Raw genomic sequence first — 21,653 nt, forward strand, 5'->3', positions numbered from 1 at the left:
GAATTTTTATTAACTGCTCTTCTTGATACAAAAAAAACTTCAAATCTTACTTCTATCAGACATTTTACTTCAAATTCTCTTCAGTAACACCCAGCTTGACATATACCTAATGAACTGCCCCATCTGAAGAGATTTATCAGTTCAATTTTCCAGCTTGTTTGATTTTTGAAGACTTTAATGCTTTTCAGGCAATGTGCCATCAGACCCATTGATTCTTTTTTTCCCCTTCCAAGCCTGGGCAATGGTCACCACACAATAACTCTGCTGGTCAAAACAATCACTTACGGGAGTGCCTGAACCAAAAGGAAGGATTCCAATGGACTTTGTTACATTGGAACGTCCCATTCATGTTCTCCTTTTCACATTTCCTCTATGAGCTTTATCTATTATTAATGCATTTTGTGATTGAAAATTTTGGCACATGAGGAGGCCCACATAAGCTTCACCTACAGCAGTCAGTTGTCAATCTCTGATTGCAAGAGAGATTCCCTATCTTATTCTGATTTTGCTGCTAGTAACAGGAACTGAAACATACAGACTTTCTAAAGCTAAACAAGTGAAAAATGAATAAAGCAGTTTGAGAACATCTTAAACCAGAGAGAAGTGCTATTCAATTTCAGTGGGAGGGACAGGCTCAGAGAGATGATAGCAGTCTCAGTAGGGACAGGGTGAAGCTCCTGGGTTCCAGTCCAAAGCTTTCAAACCCACTGCTCTAAATGAGAGTCCAAACTCTAAATTTAGGTGTCTAAAATTACAATGGCCTATCTAAGGGGTCAACCGTCTGTATCTTCCAGTTAATTTAAGAGTCGCTATAGTTACTCAGTTGGGAAAAAACAAATCACTCGGTGTTTACATACAGAGCTCATACCCTAAGTTTAAGGGCACAGGTTTAATGTTATATCATTCTGTGGACTCGATGCATCAATTTTCCCCGAGTTAGAAATTCTGCCTCAGGCATAAGGGTCTCCCTGCTCGTAGTATTCTCAATATCAAAAAAACCTCTTCCAGAAATAACAGGGCGTGCTTAGTCAGGCTAATCCAGTTAGATTCTCCGTTTACCATGGACAGTAATACAACTGATTAACACGTTCCCTTTCAGTTTTTGTAAGTTTGACAATTATCCCTATACGTGCCCTTACTCCCCAGTGAAATGATTATCAAGGGAAGAATGAGGTATAATTCAGAATCTGAGAGTTAATCCTCCAAATACTCAGTAAACTACAGTTGAGAATGACTGAAGTTGTAGAACTGCCACTGCTGCAAGATGCAGAGACAGGTTTAATAGGATGTGGACATTTACAAAACATTCAGTTCCAAAGAGATAAAACGCATTTGAGTTAAAAGCAGGTTTTGGTTTTACCCTCCTCTCTCATTTCTTTTGAGAAATATTTAATAGACTCACAAATAGAAAGTATTTACTTGCTTTTCCTGAGCAGGAGAGAAACAGCCTCAGAGACAGATTAGAAACATGACATCCATGATGAGGTGAGAAATCTACTGGGGACTTCATTTCTATCCATTTTCTGCTACACACATCAAAACACAGCTGGCTCACTGTATGTTTTACCTGCCTTTAGGAGACGTGGAGCTATTGCAGATCCTGGCTACAGCACCTGACTGTTCAGTTGAAGCTTAGGAGAGACATGCTATTAGTGTTAGATTTCTGCACTTCAGCACCTGATGCATCAGTCAAGATGGTGATTATCATATCATTTTACTAACATTCTTTATGAGGCTGGAAACATTTTAATAATAAGAGATCTTAGACGACAGCCAATAACCACATAACCCCTCAGCAGGAACCTAATTCCCCTCCCAGTCCCAAGTTTGCGACAAGAAACGTTACACAGTTTGGTATGTGGCATTCACTGTCTCGTAGAAACAGACTAGCTGTGACAGCTCAATCAGATCTTGCAGCCATGAGGTTATTTTCATCCCAGGCTATATATACATACATATGTATATATGAACAAAATAATGAGGTGGGTTTTTTTGGTCAATTACATTGCCAATCATTGCAGCCAATAATCTTTATATTAAACAGCATATTTCCAGGCAACTTGAGTGCCCTGTGCCCGTATCATGCAAAGGCCCTTCCTCATCACCTTATGAAAAGGCAAGTAGTTCTAATATAGTTAGATGCATGTTCATTTCCTTGTCTTTCCAGGATGACGAAAAGAAGCTTTTACTGAAAACGTAAAATCATAGAGCTTGGTTTTCAAGCACTGATTAATGCACTAAAACAAAACATCTAGAAGGCATTCAACACTCCATTAGTGCGTAGCTACCATAACTATATTCTTTCATTTTAACTGGAGAATTAATCTAGACAAGCTACTAGTATACCCCACAGTTTCAGATTTCCTGTGATTGAAAAACAAATCCATAACAAATTTTGACACAGCTGTAACTCCTAACAGATGCTGACTATTTCTTTAATTCTAAGACTGCACATGAATCCTAAGCAAATAGTCATTGGCACCAAAACATTTCATTTAAAAAAACACCTAGCATTTAGGTGCTTTACCGTAACCAAGATAAACTCTGTACAATAGCTTCTAAAGCTGCATTGTGCTAACAGTAATAAGGCTGTTTATTTGAAACAAGAAATTGCCCACACACTGCTTGGCTGTCTGCTAATCTGCACCGAAAATACCTCACATGAAAAATGGCTCAAGATTTTGGGGAGAACCTGGAAGGTGACTATGGCACTCGTACCAGAACACTGCAGTGATTCTGTACAGATACTATGCTTTTGGGGGTGGGAGGTAAGGAGGGGACACGGACACCACAACCAAACAAAAACCACACCACCAAAACACCCATGGTGCAACTTTGGAACAATCCCAAGCAAATTCAGAGAAAACCCACACTGAAGAGCATAAAAATCCTTGGATCACTCACTTCCTGAAAGTCTCAATGCCTCCCAAATCTTCTATCTTGGAAAGTCAGCAGGGCCACAGCTTCACTATATGCTACTGCATTCCCACTGTATTCCCTGCTGTGAGCCTAGGACAGACAGCCTGAAAGAGAAAGGAAGAGCCTACAGAAAAAGCCTATGCTGAACACCAGGAACAGCAAGCTATCCTGTTCTAGATGTACGTGCACATACAGAGGTGTCTACATATGCATAGAAATCCATGCATATACACACACATATATATATATTTATTCTACCCTAACAGTGAATAAACCCCTGTGTGGCAAACAGCCTTCTGACACAAATACAAAGCAAGCCTGTCATCTAGAATGGGTGTTTTGTCTTTGCATAAAGGGTGATACTTCCTTCTACAAGGGTTCCTGACCCCTTTTCGCTACTTGATTAAATTTAAGATAAAAAATATTAGGACATCTCCTTTGGTTCTGCCATGGAAGTAGAGAATACTGCCTAAGAAGTACTTTGTGCATTTCTTTCCACATCTAAGAGCAGAGGTGGTTTTGATAAGCACTGTGGGAAGCACACATTTTGTTACTATGCCTTTGGTTGCAGTCAGCAGCACAGATCCCAGAGCTGGCTGAAATATTCTCAGCAAAATTTGATACTCAGCAGCAAAAACGATGCTAAACTAACAGAAGAAACAATCAGACTCCACATTGCATTCTCTTGGGAACACTATACGTGCAGATAAACCACAGATTCAAGTAAATCAGCACAAAAAAAAAGCTGCAGAAACAGTGCAAGGAAAGAGCAAGAGGTGAATATCTGCTCCTTGAAGGGCCTAAGCCATGAGAAAATGAAGAAGTTTGCTCAACTTTGAAGCTGTTCTTCATCTTCCAAATGTTCTCTCCTCTACATATCCTGAAATGCAGAAATAATAACCAGAGCAAGCATAGTGCTGCTCCTACAATGTAGTCTCAGAAAGTCCATTCATATTTATTTCAAGCATAAAAGCATTTGTTATAGTTTAAACCCAGCCGATAACTCAGAACCACGAGCCTCTCACTCACTTCCCCACTCACTTCCCCTCCTTCTTCCTGCCCCTGCTCCTGGAGGCATGGGGAGGAGAATCGAAAGAACGTAAAGCTACTACTGCTACCACCAATAATAATGATAAGGGAAATAACAAGGGGAGAGAATAGAAAAATAAAAGGGGAAAATGAAAAGAAACCAACAAACACAAGTGATGCACAATGCAATTGCTCACCACCCATTGACCGACACCCAGCCCCACCCAAGCAGCGATCTTGGCCTGCCAGGTTGCTCCCCCCAGTTTCTATATTGGACATGACGTGCTGTGGTATGAAATACCCCTTTGGCTAGTTCAGCTCAGGTGTCCTGTCTCTGCTTCCTCCTGGCTTCCCATGCCCCTCTTCACTGGCGGAGCATGAGACTGAAAAGTCCTTGATTGGAGTAAGCATTACTTAGCAACAACCGAAAACATAGATGTGTTATCAGCATTGCCCTCAGGCTGAAGTTGAAAACACAGCACTGCATGAGCTACTAAGAAGAAGAAAAATAACTGTTACCCCTGAACCCAGGACAGTATTTTAGTCATAGAAAGAAGTTTTGGAAAGCTCAAAGCAAGACACACAAGCAAGGCTTTTGGACCACGAACCTCTCAAAATGCTTCCTGTTTCTGAGGTCAGTTACCTCCAGACAGAACACACGAGCCAGGTTAGCTCAGCTCCTGACTCAGAAAGCAAGGGGAAACTTGACCCTGTCCCAGCCCAGCAAAGGGACATCTCTGTGTTAACCAGGTAAGCAGCGCCAAAGAACAGGTCATCAACAACAAGTTAGATGAAAAGTTAAAAAGACAATCAAAAATCACAATAACAACATTTTCTTGCTACTACTAGGCCACCTTCCTTTTAAAAGTGTTACCTGTATGCTTCTACACAGAGTCACCAGGGAAGACTTCTGCATGATTAAAGGACTGTAAAGCTGCCTGAAACCTGTCATGGGAAATACTGCAGAATGTGGAAGCTCTCACATTGTAAGACCTCAGATAGAATAAATCCTGAAATTGTCACAAAACATAAACTGACAGTCATAAGCTGTCTCCCCTGTTTCAGCACTAATCCACATTTGGACTTCTTCCCTGATAAACAATCTTACAAATTCAGGTCCTCTAAGAATGATGCAGAAGCTAGAGATTCATGTTAGCCAAGGCCAGAGACTAGGACAAGGTGAATGAAGGTATTTCTCTTGGCACCAAACACAGCTTTTGGTATAAGTGAAAAGTTGCTGTCCTAGTGAAAAGAATAACTGGAAAAAAGACTTTAGAATCAGGGGAAAATCCCAGAGATCAGAGATGCATGGGAACAAATGAATGCCAGGGGTGCTCAAGGACTCTTGGCCAGTGATACCCAAGGTTGGTAACTACAAGGAGATGCACAGCACAAACCAATGCAACTTTCTACCCAACCTTCCCAAACCAGCAGCAATCTCCCTACTAGGAAAGGAAGTCAGTACCTTGTGAGCGCAGTGCTGGCAGCAGAACAGGTAGTGGGTATGCAGCATGAATCAGATGATAAAAGCTTCAATGTTGTGGGTTCTTAAATAAACCCCAGTACACAGCTCCACTGCACACTGGTTTTAGCTCTGACTCACCTTTGGCAGCTGTCATGCTGTTTCCTGCTAGTTCTCCTCAGCAATTACGAAGAGTACTACCTATTTACAAAAGTTCAAGCACACTTGATTCACCACATACAAAGTATAAGCATAAAGAGAAAAGAAGAAATCAAACTCCCCAAACCCAGAAAACATCTACAAAATTCAACTTTATAATGGCAGGTCTCCAACTGAAGCTTTGCTTTGCAATCACAAAAGCATTTTGGTAGAAAATGGAAACCACATTCTTTCAAAAGAAAGGCAAATTTCCCACTGCTAGTTGCTGCTACCCCAGGGAAAACACAGCCTACCAATTAAAAACTGAAACACCTAAATTGAAGTTCACAATTAATAACAAAAAAGTTATGAACCCATGGAAAGGTATCAAAGAACTGCATTTTCTTTCACCATTTCCATTTCCTATCATGAAAGGAAGCAGCAGAAGTAGAGAAGCTTGGGCAAGAAAAGAGAACCTCTGTCTGTTAGGAGTTAATTTTATGCTGTAATCGGTAAAAAGCCTCTCTAAAAAGGTTATAAATGCCATATTAATTTCATTAGGAAAGCTCTCATAGCATATTAATATAGTTTCAGGCACTTTATTGCATCTTTTAAGATAGACAAAATCTTAGGAGTTAATTTCATTAACTGTAAAGATCTGTAAAGACAACTAAAATATTTTAAACAGATTGATAACAATTCAGCTTGGGAGCATGCATGTTTATTAATACACTATCATTCTCTTCCCATTAACACCGCACTGGCACACACAAGCTAGCAAGCTCTGTTACTGAAACTACGTTAAACTCAACGCCTCTGAACTGGCAAAGACTGCATGAACAGCTCTCAAAAGTTTTATGACCTACTCCTTTATTTAAGGCAGATACTCATCGTCAGTGATCATGTACAAAGCTTGAAGCTGAGCACGAAATTTAACAATTCTTCCAGCTTACACTGCTAAGAAAGATGGCTTTTTTTCCCCAAACAATAACACTGTAGGTAATTCTGGACATATAAAATACTTCAAGTGCCAGTTTGTACAATAGCATTAGCAGCTTCTCCATCCTGGCCCTGATTCTCTAGCCTGACTTATAGATGCAAGCCTCCAAAGCTCTGCATGGTCTCAATTGAAGCCAAACAGAGCTTTTTATCAGAGTAAATTTCTAACACATAAATACATAGAAAGCAAGTTCTATCAAAGACAGATACATAAAAAGTATGTGTGAGACTTTAAGTCTCACACTCTATGATCACTTTTATAAATATAGTACATATGGTTTAAGTCATGGTCATTCTAAAACCTGCATATACTTACAGGTTAATTGAGACATCCTGAGCTCAGCTATCATACAAAAGCAAACTCTCTCCTCACAATCACGTTTCAAACCCAGGCTATTCATTCAACTTCACTCTTAGTCATAAGAAAGGGAATACAATAGAGTTTCTTTAAACCACAAAGGTACGACCTGTGTGACCAAAGCTGCTACTTTTTATGTATTCATAGTATTCACCTAATGAATTTAGAGTCTACAGATCAAGAGTGTCTCTCTGAAAAGGATGTTATAGTTCAAAGACAGCTAAAGTGTTTTAAGCAGGAACTCCACCACCAAGGTGTATAGCTTAAGTGCTAACAGAAGATGAGACATAAAACCTCATAATGTCCCACTGGACTTGGCAGTATAGTGAATCACATCCTAGGCATCTCCGCATCAAAACATGAAATCCCCACTTCAGTCAACAACAGATGCAAAGGCTCTGAAGAACTGATCCGTCAGTACATAGAAACTACATTCCAGAATAAAAAGAGAGCTTTTAAGCCCTACTGCTCTGAACATTAAAGCAAATCTTATTACTCTTAATACATTTGCCCATTCTTTGGGCAGTTTAATTTGAAATTTTTCTTGAGAGATAAGGAAAATAATTATTCTAGAAAATTTGTTTGATGACTTATCATTATTCCCAAATCAGTGTAAACCCTACGACTGGCAAGCATGGGATTCATAAGACAACATACATTTAGAGCAGATTGACAGTATGTTTAGATCCACGGCAGTAAATGAAGTGTAACTGGTTGCCAATCGATTCCTTTTGTTATTTTTAGGAAAATAAACTGAAATTAAATTACTTCAATCTTCAATCAAAACTGGAAACAATCTTAACAAACAAGATAGAGTTCACTAAATTGAAATCTTTTTAAACCCAAAATGGAGGGAGGACACAGAAAAGAAAGGCACTCAGTATTTCTGAGTACACTGCATCCTTCGACAAATATTGATGGAAATATGGCTTGAATGGCAGTTTCCTTGGAATAGATATTCTTCTGCACGAAATTAAGAGCAGGGATGCTCTTACTTAAGGAGCTGCTGAGAAAACTCAGAAGGAAAAAGGAAGCTTATAGAAAGGGGAAGCAAGAACAGGCACCCTGGAAAGAATACAGGGACATTGTCCAGGAAGCTAGGGATCAGATCAGGAAAGCTAAGGCCCAATTAGAACTGAGTCTGGCCAGAGATGTCAAAGATAACAGGAAGGGCTTCTATAGGTATATTGTAAACCAAAGACAGACTATGGATAATATGGGCCATCTCTGGAAGGAAACGGGAGAACTGCCTACCCTAGATTTGGAGAAGGCTGAGGTTTTCAATTACTCCTTTGCCTTAGCCTTCACCAGCAAGTACACTGGCCACACCATTCAAGTCTTGGCAGGCAGGCGCAGGGACCATGAGAATGAAGACCTCAGGCCCACTGTAAGAGAGAATCAGGTTCAAGATCATCTTAGGAACTTGAATGTGCACAAGTGCATGGTACCTGATGAAATCCCTCTGCGGGTCCTGAAGGAGCTGGCGAATGAAGTTGCTAAGCCACTGGCCATCATATTTGAAAAACCATGGCAGTCAGGCAAAGTTCCCAACAACTGGAAATGGGGAAATATAACTCCCATTTTCAAAATAGGGAAAACTGAAGACCTAGGAAACTACAGACCAGTCAGTATCACCTGGCAGGATCATGGAGCAGATGCTCCTGGAAAGCATGCTGAAGCACATGGAAAACAACAAGGTGCTTGTTGACAGCCAGCATGGCTTCACTAAGAGCAAATCATGCTTGACCAATCTGGTGGTCTTCCATGATGGGGCTACAGAACTGAAGGATAGGGGCAGAGAAATTATCATCTACCTGGACTTGTGCAAAGCATTTGACACTGTCCCACACAAAATCCTTGTCTCTAAATTGGAGAGACATAAATCTGATGGATGGACTGCTCTGCAGGTAAAGAACTGGCTGGATGGCAGCACACAGAGAGTTGTGGTCAATGGCTCAATGTGCAGTTGGAGATCAGTAACGAGTGGCATCCCTCAGGGGACACAAGGGCTGGGTCAGCTGTGCAGCTCCACCTTTTCAGGTACAGGATCAACGTTTTCACTTGGGGCTTTACAACTTGCCTACAAATAAAGTTACAACTTGATCTGCAGTTTAATCATCTGGACAGGAATAAACTTTAAAAAAATACTTTATATGACCTAGAAGCCTAAATCCCATTATAAAAAGTGATCTTTCAAGGACCTGTAGTCAGCTTTTCAAGTGAGTCAAGGAGCTTTGGAAGCAATTGTCTCTTCATAGGCTACTGATAATACAAAATAATTGACTTTAGCCTCTGTCTCTCAAAAAAAAAAGCATAATTATTTCAAGTATTAACACACAAAACTTAAATGTTCTGCTGCAAAACACTACAGATCTACCAAACCACCGAACAGTCTGCTTGCTGTTAGACTTTATCAACTTGATCAAATCCTGTGACATTTACATACATAGGAAGACGTATTCCAGCAGAACACATTACTTTGTGCACTACTGATAACATATTTAATGGCAATGTCCTTATTCTTAACTGTAAAATGCTTCCTATAATACTACGGAATCCTGCTACTAACACGTTCTGTAAATACAACAAATGCTCAGTTATAAAATTACCTCATCTTAAGACCATGAAATATACTGTACAATACCGGGAGGGTACAAATTTATTGGAAATCTACTCCTCTTTTGTTATCCCTCCCCTGTCTAAACACAGTGTATTTTCCATAGCCATCTCCAAGAAGGGCATGGCTTGCAGATAAAACAGCGCCAAGAAATCACACCTAAACGGCAAATGATTTTGTTCACTTACATTTTGCCCCACTTTAAAAGCAAATATACTGACACGGCATCATTTCAAGCAGCACAAAATAGGTTTTTTTTCCATAGATATAAGTCATGAGAATTGTTTTAAAGCATCTGGGACTTAAACTGAAGCTCTCTGACAGCAGACTTTTTTTTTCCAGGTGCAAACAGTGGAGCAGTAATATCAGTGAGCTGAACCCACTGGTTGGCCATTCACTGCTTTAGCATTTCAGCTTAAAAAGTATCATATGTTATATATATGTATTATATATGTTACCATAACTTCTATAGGATAATGGCTGGGGTTAAGCAAGCCATAGTTTGTCTACCCACAGTGACACACAGCACACACAGTAAAACTATGTGGTGCTCCAACCTTTTCCTCACGAAAAAAAAAGGGCATCTCTCTGTGCCTGGTAAAATCTTGGAGCACATTCTCCTGGAAGGCATGCTAAGGCACATGAAAAACAACAAGGTGCTTGGTGACAGCCAGCATGGCTTCACTAAGGGGAAATCCTGCCTGACCAATTTGGTGGCCTTCTACGATGGGGCTACAGGACTGATGGACAGGGGGAGAGCAGTTGATGTCATCTACCTGGACTTGTGCAAAGCGTTCAACACTGTCCCACACAACATCCTTGTCTCTAAATTGGAGAGACATCAATTTGATAGGTGGACCACTTGATGGATAAAGAACTGGCTGGATGGCCGCACACAAAGAGTTGTGGTCAATGGCTGAATGTCCGGCTGGAGACCAGTAACAAGTGGTGTCCCTCAGGGATCAGTGTTGGGACCAGTCTTGTTTAACATCTTCATCGCTGACATGGACAGTGGGATTGAGTGCGCCCTCAGCAAGTTTGCCGATGACACCAAGCTGTGTGGTCCGGTTGATACGCTGCAGGGAAGGGATGCCGTCCAGAGGGACCTTGACATGCTTGTGAGGTGGGCTGATGCCAGCCTTATGAAGTTCAACCATGACAAGTGCAAGGTCCTACACCTGAGTTGGAGCAATCCCAGGCACAGCTACAGACTGGGCAAAGAAGAGATTCAGAGCAGCCCTGCAGAGAAGGACTTGGGGGTGCTGGTCGATGAGAAAATGAACATGAGCCGGCAGTGTGCACTCGCAGCCCAGAAAGCCAACCATATCCTGGGCTGCATCAAAAGGAGCGTGACCAGCAGGTCGAAGGAGGTGATCCTGCCCCTCTACTCTGCTCTTGTGAGACCTCACCTGGAGTATTGTGTGCAGTTCTGGTGTCCTCAACATAAAAAGGACATGGAACTGTTGGAACAAGTCCAGAGGAGGGCCACGAGGATGATCAGGGGACTGGAGCACCTCCTGTATGAAGACAGGCTGAGAAAGTTGGGGCTGTTCAGCCTGGAGAAGAGAAGGCTGCGTGGGGACCTCGTAGCAGCCTTCCAGTATCTGAAGGGGGCCTATAGGGATGCTGGGGAGGGACTCTTTGTCAGGGACTGTAGTGACAGGACAAGGGGTAACAGGTTAAAACTTAAACAGGGAAGTTTCGATTGGATATAAGGAGGAAATTCTTTCCTGTTAGGGTGGTGAGGCACTGGAATGGGTTGCCCAGGGAGGTTGTGAGTGCTCCATCCCTGGCAGTGTTCAAGGCCAGGTTGGATGAAGCCTTGGGTGGGATGGTTTAGTGTGAGGTGTCCCTGACTATGGCAGGGGGGTTGGAATTTGATGATCTTGAGGTCCTTTCCAACCCTAACTAGTCTATGATTCCATAAATTTTCATAATAAAGCTAGAAAAAGGTATTTCCTGGTTTTCTTTGATAGCTGTAAATATACATTTAATGACAACCAACTGGCTTCAGAGATACCTTCTCTAATGAGTACATATCCCTCTATTTATACAAGATAGAGAAATATTTTATATTGAATATGAGAGGCATGTGGAATGGAAGTTAACAACTGAATAGCCCTTGAAGGAACCATTTCCCCCATTTTCATTTAGAGCAAATTTTAGGAGACAAAACTGGGGGATGGAAAATCATAATGACTCCGTTTCTCCAAATCTGTATCAAAGAAAGTCACAATGTTATCAGCTAGATGCAACCATCTCAATCAACTCCAGATACTTAGAACTGAGCTGATCAGGCATGAATATTCATTTCCAGCAGTAGCAAAAGGCAGTGATTTATATTTCCATGTTAATTGAGGTCTACACTTCACTAGTGCAACATTTTGTGCTCATAAGAGCTTATCTCAAGCACCTGATCTACATTAGTGCTGAGGGAGAGCAGCCAAGCTAGCAATACCTCAACTGGATGCACATTCATCAGGCTTTCCAGCATGAGTACATATTGCTTATCTGCTGAAGTGAGCATATCAACCTTCTGCGGTCAGAGCACTACCAGGCCTGTGGATAAGCAATACCTCATATCAGCAAGGAGCACGTGCCGGTAGAACAGTGCCTTCAGTCTTGCTTTAAGGAAGATTTCCCCTATGTCTCCTAAGCAATGACTAGTTTGCAGCATATGTTTATAATCACAGAGAAAGCCAGTTCCAATATTCCAGGAACTCATTGCAAAATTGTTGTTAATTCTCCCAGATGCAAGTCCTGAAAGTCAAATTTCCCATCTAGCCTCTGCTTAACCCATCCTCCTGTGCCAGTGACAGGGATTTTCCCTTTAAATAGTGAAGGAACTGAAGTAAGTATTTGGGATGGATTAAGCGATGAAAAATTTGGGTATCTCTTGTTACAAAGATTATGTAGTCCAGAGAGCGACAACATAGTAATGATTATCGTCCCAAACAACACAGCTCTATACTTCCTAGTGCTACTCTTTCTCCTGCACATGCTTTTACGTATCAATGTCAGAAGAAATTTTGAACAATGCAGAATGATAAGGGTAAACCATGTCACCCAGGAGACATCACAGACCTCTACACAGTGCTTCTTCAAGAGAACCTGCTCATTGAACAAGGTGAAAAAACTGCGTAACCTTCACAGAACATGTTTTTTTTCACAGCCTTTAGTCTCCTCCTATTCTTGCCAAGAATAGGCATCCTTCTACTTGTCCTGACTAAATTCTGCTTTGAGCATTCACAATTTGCTTATACACAAATGAGTATCTATACTTGTATTTTCTGCTCCAAACTGTTATACAGTCCTTATCTATTCAGCATCCTCAGTTTGGAATGTTAGAGCAGAGAGATACAGGTATGATTACAGACAGACAAGAATGAGAGCAAAATCAGTAAAGCACTTCTGGGTACATCCCAGAAGAGCAGGATTATTTATATGAACGCAAAAAACTCTTCCTAGCTTAGCTGAAACCCTGCCTCCAAGTATTTAGCAATGAAAAGAGGCACTCCACCATAACACAAACATGCAAGAAAACTGCAATTTTAAACAGAAAGATGCAAGTTCCGTGTATCTGAGGTCCTAGAATATTACATTCATATAAAAAAGCCTGAAGGAACAAACTCTCTGTTGTTAAGAAACACTTAACTTCTACAGGATCTGTTATTCCAAGTGTTCCTCATCCACTAAAATCATCCCCAACCATACGGCTTAGAACATTATTCCTTCACACAGGTCTTTCAAGACAAAAGAGACATTATATAAAGCCCAGTGTTAAAATACTTCCACAAATATTATAACCCAATTTCCCTCTCACTCCCCATCTCCCAGGATATCAAAACTATACATGATAATATCACAGAATCATAGAATAGTTAGGGTTGGAAAGGACCTCAAGATCATCCAGTTCCAATCCCCCTGCCATGGGCAGGGACACCTCCCACTAAACCATGTCACCCAAGGCTCTGTCCAACCTGGCCTTGAACACCGCCAGGGATGGAGCATTCACAGCTTCCTTGGGCAACCCATTCCAGTGCCTCATCACCCTCACAGTAAAGAACTTCTTTATAATATACACGAGAATAACTCAATAGGACCTTAAATCCTTGTGACAAACTCTCACTGAGACCTGGAACTGTACATGACTTGGCACTGACATGCCCTCCTGTGGTTTTGTCTCAAGTCTTACATTTATTATTACTGAAAAACCAAACATGCGACACTTACTGAGAAAAAACTTCAATTGATATAAAGCATCTCAGCTGTTGGGGTTTTTGTTTTGAATTCCAAATTTTCAGGTTAAGCTCATGATCTCTGAATTCAATCCTCAGTTTGTAAATGCTTGGGCATCCCAGTACTCATGGTTAATGAAAAGGTTACAGCTTTTCAATAGCAATTCATTAACAGCAAAGAGCCTCAACTTCTCAAACAGCAGACACTATCAATCTGACTTTATTTAACGTTTTCCTCATAGCCTTCTCTGGAAGGCTACTATGTTATATGTTACTTCTATTAACTTGTGCGGAAATGCAGCTTCTCTCCAGCTCTTATTTAGCAGTACTTGTAGAAGTCATGAACACATGAAGTTCCCTGAATCTTTCCACAAGTTGTGTATTCTGCCATTATGTCTGTTGGAATTACATAAATCTGACTTCCCTTTATACTCTACCTTTCCTTTAATTCACCTGTACTCTTCCTGAGACAAAGATGTAAAGAGTTATTTAGAGACAAGGGAGGTGATTTCATCGCTTCACGCTTAATTATAGTTTGCTAAATCAAGACTTTATTTAGAATCATAGAATAGTTAGGGTTGGAAAGGACCTTAAGATCATCAAGTTCCAACCCCCCTGCCATGGGCAGGGACACCTCACACCAAACCATGTCACCCAAGGCTCCGTCCAACCTGGCCTTGAAAACCTAAGTAATCTTTTCCATTACCATAGTGTTATTTAATACAGCTGTATGTCCTCTTTTCCTCCCAAACTGTCAATGTAACTGCTCTGAGGCTCAAAATAGAGGCCACTGGGATATTACACATTCTTCTTAGGTGAGAGATGGGCAGGTGTCTGGTAAGCACGGCAGATGACTACTTGTTGCTGACATATCTACCTGTAACACTTGGGTCTGGGTTCTGTTCTCAGGTAAGTTATGTTATGTATGTTAGCCTGATTAGAGTGAGTGTGCTGTCATATCTGTATCTAAGTGTAGAGTTTGACAGTGTGTGTTTACTACTACTGTTTGCTGCAGTCTGAACCTAAATTATAAACTCAAACTTACCACCATCAAGAATCTGTCCTTTACACTGACCTCAGTGCTAACAGGGAAAATTAACACAGGATAAAAGCTCCTTTGCAGCAGATCTCAGAAGCTTTGAAGGCTATGTGTTTGCACAGAAATGTAATGAGTATATACTTAGACAGATACATCTAGGATCACTTGCTCCATGTCCTTGTTTAGCAGTTTCCAACGGGGTGTAACTACCTGATAGAATCACTTAACGGCAATAGAGAAATGACTCATTCCAGCCAAGAGACAGAGCAAAGTCAGGGACTGTTCCTCACACTTTGTTTCTTACTGCAATAGATCTCAAAAGAGACAGGAAAAGCTAATCAAGTAAAGATATTATCTGCTGTAGGGTCTTATTTGGCATTCTTGTAGGCACAATTTGCATAGTTTGAGACAGACAAAACCTTTTACAATGTCAGGCTCCAAATAAAAGTTCTGTCATTCCTATACTTGGAGTGTCGATGTAGACACTGCCTATAGGACATAGCAGTAGCCCCTCTTTGCTGGAAGAGTGCTTTTCAAGAGAATTATACTTACTGTACTATTTAGAAAGTAATTACACTAGAAGAGAGTAAAGTGACATCATAACAAAGATCAGTGCTGGTAAAAAGATCTTACTTCAATGTCCTTCTTGAGACTAGAAGTAGTCCATAGAACGGCTGAATCATCAGTCACTCACACATCTAATGTTTCAACAGTACCAATACAATAACCTCAGTCTGATCAGCTGTGTAACACATAGCAAAGGAATTTGTTCAATTATTTTTTCAATCAGGAAAATAACATCAGCAGTTTCATTCCTGCTAAGGTGCTGAAACAGAAGACAAAAATAGAGAATTTTTTCATTCAGATTTCCTAATAGGCAATAATTATTTTACCAGTTTCTATGGTGCTATCACCATGGCAGCTAGCCATTTTAATCACACGTTCCTGATAACAATATAGTAATAGCTTAGGAATACATTGCATCTCTTGGTCATGTGCAGCGGTAACAACTTCATACATTTCCATATGACAGAGGTCACTTACAGCATGAGATGACAGGATTAGAAATGCGATATATCAAGCACCTAACTAAAGAACAAGTTCTCAGTGTTCCTAACTTTAATTTTGAAAACAATGGTGGAAATTCAACCATTGCTGGAAAAAAAACAAACCAGAACCAAAATTCTTTCACTGAAGCTTGCTCAGTTTTCAGGCAGGATTTGCACCTTCTCTGATTAACCAGTCAATGCCGATGATTACTCAGCAATCCTAAGAGAATGTGCAAGTGAATAAAAATTCACTGTAAAGTACTGAACATCTGCAAAACACTGACAGATAAAAATGGGTACTTTACCTTTGCTTTTAAAAAACAACCACCACCACTATCCAACCCATGCTTTATATGGGTTAAACGGGACTGAAGCACCACATGCAAGACTGAAACTATGATCAGAGAACATAACTCAGTGTTCTGACTGATTAAATTTTCAACATACAACGTCAAATACACTCATTTAACTAAAAGCATCATGAAGTATTTGCAGATATGCTCTTTCAGAGGAAAAAAAAAAACCATTCAAAAATACTTTCACCACTAGAAATCTTTAATTTCTTCTATAAATTACATAAGAAATTACATTTTCAAACTATTTCAGAGCAAATTCATACTTTTGTCCTGGGATTTCCCATCTTCTTTTTTTTTTCCAAATTAAAGTGTATTTCAAAAGGGTGAGAGACTCTAAAATATTAAACGAATTTATAAACCTTTTCAGTTAAAGCTAGTAAGCAAGTTCAGTAATTTCTCTATTTCAAGCCTAAAGCTTTGCCAAGGGTCCATTCAAGAGATACTAAATAAGAACACATAACGTCAATAATATTCTGCAGTAAAACATTACAGCAGAGCCCTATGGCTAAAAATCACTGCGATAAACATGGCCTAAAACAGACACCATTGACTTCAAACAGAAGAACAAGAAACTGAAGTAGACTGAGACTTGAAATATATCACAATTAGCTTCCTCTCATCAAACTCTTAAAATCAGAAATACTCGTAACAGAAGCAGTTATGTGAGGAGAACAAGACAAAACTAGACCTGTAAGTCTGTCATATTCTCAGTATCTCCATGCTTGTTAGATTTAAAACTTCTCTTCCCTTGGTTTGGTAGCTGGAGAAGAACAGCGAAACCAAGGGACCAACAAACATTTGAAGGTGGAATAGTTGTATTGTTACATTTACATGCATAAACTACTTAATATGCCTTTAAAATACAACAAGTTATTTACTTTCGAAGATTTGAGGACAGATTCACCACCTTATCTGGGGACATTCAATTTCCTCAGGTTTGTGTCATGCTTTGTCTTAGGAAACCATCAGTGATGAAGTACAGGAAGATGCAATACAACATCTATGCAACATTTATATCACACTTTACTCTTGCGTAAGACTACACTGCTGAATTTTCAGACCATCTCAGCGGTCAAATTGATCTCCCAGTTTTCTCATTAGGGCAACACTGTTCAGAAGGTCCATGTACCGTTTAGGTCTATGTTTTGGCCTAAATATCTATGAATGCACCTGCATGGCTGTGCAGCACAGACCAAATATATATGAACTGGTAGTCTATAAAATTATTGAATCTTAGAATAGTTGAAGTTGGAAGGGACCTTAAAGCTCATCCAGTTCCAACCCCTGCCACGGGCAGGGACCCCTTCCACTGGAGCAGCTTGCTCCAAGCCCCTGTGTTCAACCTGGCCTTGAACACCGCCGGGGATGGGGCAGCCACAGCTTCTCTGGGCAACCTGTGGCAGTGCCTCAGCACCCTCACAGGGAAGAGCTTCTGCCTAAGATCTCTTCTAAATCTCCCCTCTTCTAGTTTAAAGCCGTTCCCCCTTATCCTATCACTGCATGCTCTCATAAAACACCTCTCTCTGGCTTCTATCTTCCAAAACAAAGCAAGCCTTTTATTTCAGTCTTCAATTTAGCAACAGTTGCACTTGATATTTTAAGGGCTTTCCATCTCCTTAGTTAAAAGTTTGTGTTTAATTTTTGTTTAACATGAGTCCCAAGACATTTCCAAATTTTAAGAAAAAAGGAGATTCAGATTTTTGATTTTTTCAGATGGTTTTTGGAATGTACAATATATTTAACAGAAGGAAGCTTCATTAAGCACTGTAAAATCTGAGGTATAGACTATTCTGTGACAAATATTCTGCTAGGTCTCTTAGTCCTTCCCCTCTCTCAACTCCAACTTTCACTCCTGCAATACGTAGGCATGGGAACACCTTGACAGTTTTGCTTGGCTCCTATTAAGACTATAGAAGTGACTGTGTTTAAAGGCAATAATGAGATAAATAACAATATGTGATGAGATGATACATACTTTTTAAAGTTCTTATATGTCTACACAGCAAATTAAAAAATATAGTAAAATACCATTCCCCCCCCCCCAATAACACGGGATACCAATGAACTCATACAAGACTAAATGACATGAAAACACAACAGGAATTGGATTTAAAAGATATAGTTTTAAATTAAAGTGTTCTACATACAGCACTTTGGCTAATTAAAACATAGATTCCCAATTTTTCTAATCAGTAACATGAAGGACAGCTATGGCAGCACTTGGCACAATGCAAGATCTGAGTCAGTGTTCACACATACACCTACAACTCTACAGCATTCCTGACCTGACTCAAGTCTCTTCGGCCTCTGGCTTTTCTGCTGTGTCTGCCAACGTGACAGCAAGGGAGATGTGCTGGGGCAATGACGGGTGCAGAGCCAGGCTTCCTATGAGAAGACCAAGCACCTTCCCACCTGCTCATTCCACACTTCCTCGAAGTCCACAACATCCAGCCATTATCACCCTTATTCGAATCTGCATTGATAAACCAAGACCCAACCCCTCTAAAACCCATTTGCAAAAAAAATCCCTTTTCAAAAAGAAATATATTACGATTAAGCAAATGAAGAGTTATTTTTGCACTATACATATAGCATATAATTAGTCTGTTAGACCTGATCCCCACCAAGCCTTGTATTCTTAACAGTTGTTAAATTAGACATGAATTAAACTGTCCTGAGGATGACTGAGCTTCCTGTAAACCACAAACATAAAAATGTAATATCACGAAAGAGCCAGCTTCACAAAAACGTCATCTCTCTGCCACGTCACATGCTCATTTCTGCTGTGTGGGCACACGTAGCACACACTGGATCTCCACTCCACACCACAATCCGTGTTACAGCTTTACCAGCACACAGCACACAGGCTTTCATAGGTAGCCTCCCAGAAAGCAGCAGGCACCGACATTCAGCTGTATCCCGGGCTCCAATGGGGGAACTCCAGCTTGCCCCTGTGTGAGCAGCATACACGTCCCTGGGCAAGACCTCGCCTTCATCCACAGAAGGGAGATTTACACCAACAGCAGGAAACACAGCCAGACCCAGCCTCAACAGCTACCACACTCATAGTTTAGTAACAGATTATAAATAAAACAACACTTTTCCTATGAACAGCACTTTCAATTCCAGAAGCTTAATATACTTTGCTTTAAATCTGTGCCATAGCAACCTCTTTTTCAGTCAATGTCATCTGTAAGGCCTGTGTTACAATAAAATGTGGGCCAAATTCATCAGACATTAGTTTCCTTTGGCTACAGAGCTCAGCACTCTGACCGAGAGTCATCCTAGATGCGATCAGAGTTATGTTGCATCCAGCAACGTATTTTAAACCACTCCATTGCAAAATACTTGCCCTGATCATCAGTTTCAAGCATTTGTCTGAGATGCTGAAGGTCAAATAAAAAGTGTGAAAGGTTTCTTCCTGTTTCAGTTAAATTCATAGCTGTGTGACAGAAATTCCAGCACTATTCAGGGCTGGGGAGAGAAGCCTCAAGAGCCTGTTAAAATACAGTAGCTCTATGGTTGGTCAATTTAAAGGTGCATCTAAGAGACAACAGAAGCCACCGTCCCTCTTGCAGTGCGGAGCTATGGATGCTCATGAGTACCACTGCGTGCGCGCGATGCTGACCAGTGATGAGGAACTTCTTGTGACAGAACTACAGCAGAAGTAGTCAACCATTTATCCCTTTATTTTCAGCGCTGGCTCTTGAAGGGCTCCGTATCTCTGTGTGAAACTGATCCTTAACGAGTCTCCAGAAACAGCTTACAACAGACATATTCCTGCAGCCCCCAGGGTAAGCGTAGGGGTAGTGAGCTTTTTAAATTTGGATTATGTAAGGTCGTGTGCCTCGCTGCATTATGGTATAGAAGCATGTTATTTCTCACCGCACTACACTGCATCCTGTGAACTCCAAACGACCATTATTCACACAGATCCTGGCGGATCCTCTTTTGTGGCTTTACCAGAGTGAGAACAAACATCACACGTACATCTAACGTGTGCTGGAATGAGGTCAACCCCCAGATGTCCTGGCAGGGTGCAGGAACCACACGAGGAGATACCACCTGCCCAAACGGGCCTCCTGCCCACAGCACCGGACCCCCGGCCCGGGACCGAGCCGCGAGCGCAGGAGCGGAGCCCGGGCGAGCGCCCGCAATGCAGAAGCCCTTCCCGGAGCCCATCAGTGAGCCGAGGGCGGCAGGGCGGGGGCCGAGCCGGCAGAGCTGCCCGCAGCCCCACCGCAGCCGCGAGGCTCGGGGCTGGAGGCGTTTCCGAACGCCCGGCTTCGCCCCTACCGGCCGCGGGCTCTGCCCTGGGCTGCCCGCAGCTCCGCGCACCAGCAGCTCCTGCGGCCGGGCCGGCGCGGGCAAGGGCAGCGCTGCGGGCCGGGCCCGGCGGACACCTGCCGCGGGAAGACACCGGCCCAGCCCCGCGCCCGGCGCACCGGAGCAGGCTCTTACCTGCTGCCGCCGCTCCTCCCGCGCCCTCGCTAACCGAGCTCCATCCTCCCCGGCCGCGCACGGGGAACGGCGGTCACTCCGGCGCTGCCGGCCCCAGCTGCCGCTTTCCGTCACCGCCGCCCTGCAGCCGGCACCGGCAGACGGAGCGCCAGACCCACCTCCCGCCGCCACCGCCTCCCCATGAAGTCACCGGCCGCAGGGCCCGCCCCCCCCGCTGCCCGCAGCGCCCCGCCCCGCCCCGCCCCGCCGCGGAGAGCCCCGCGGGGCACCCGTCCCAGCGCCGGGGATCACCGTGCCGGGCCCTGCGCCCCTGCTGCTCACCGCGCGCCTTCTGCCCCGTGCTGCATGGGACTTAGGCAAGGGGCGACAGCAAAGTTGACTTCAGCCTACAGCGGCTTCTCCAGTCACCTGATTCCAGCTCCCTCAGCACACACGGGTGTACTTTCACATCGGCTAGAGCTGCCCCTACACACCAAAGCAGTCTTCCACTTCCCCCCTGACAGAGTTGGAATGGATTAAGGAATACACACCTTGAGAACAGAGCATTCCCTTTTTGCACTTACTGTGACAGAAGTGGAAACATGCAAGGCCAAGAACTAGGCAAAGAAGACAGCGGCACAAAATGGAGAAAAAGAACCAAAATCCAAACCTCAAAAACCCAAACAAACCTTAAAACAAAACAAAGCCCAAATTACCTACCAAACCCAAACCACAGGCACAGGAGTACGTGTTGAAGAAAAGCCTCCTTGTCCAGGACCACTGAGGACTCTCACCCTAAAGCAGCCGGCTACAGATGCCACACCACCAGTGACAGATGCACAACACTACATCTTTACGGAAACACCAGATGTAAACGAAACGTGACAACATGCTTTGCACCCACACAGCACATCTGGAAGACATCTGGTGACATGTGGAGATGGCTTTACAGGTACGCATTCTCTTATCAAGTGACATTTGACGGGAAGAAAACCAGATTGGTTACTTC

At 42.3% G+C, this 21,653-nt stretch overlaps 1 protein-coding gene across 9 annotated transcripts in view; it reads right to left on the bottom strand.

The window, feature by feature from the left end:
* Positions 1–21,653, bottom strand: part of OTUD7A (OTU deubiquitinase 7A) — a 151,144-nt gene that overhangs the window by 95,937 nt on the left and 33,554 nt on the right. For 8 of the 9 annotated variants that reach the window (XM_065688076.1, XM_065688075.1, XM_065688079.1 and 5 more), the window contains exon 1: positions 20,666–20,820. The exons of the other annotated variant lie outside the window; for it this stretch is intronic. The gene's annotated coding sequence lies outside the window, so the exon portion shown is untranslated. Of the gene's footprint in view, positions 1–20,665; positions 20,821–21,653 lie in introns of those variants that run through there. 9 annotated transcript variants of the gene reach the window in all.

Source organism: Lathamus discolor, chromosome 8 (assembly GCF_037157495.1).
Source record: "Lathamus discolor isolate bLatDis1 chromosome 8, bLatDis1.hap1, whole genome shotgun sequence".
In the NCBI taxonomy this organism is placed as follows: domain Eukaryota; kingdom Metazoa; phylum Chordata; class Aves; order Psittaciformes; family Psittacidae; genus Lathamus; species Lathamus discolor.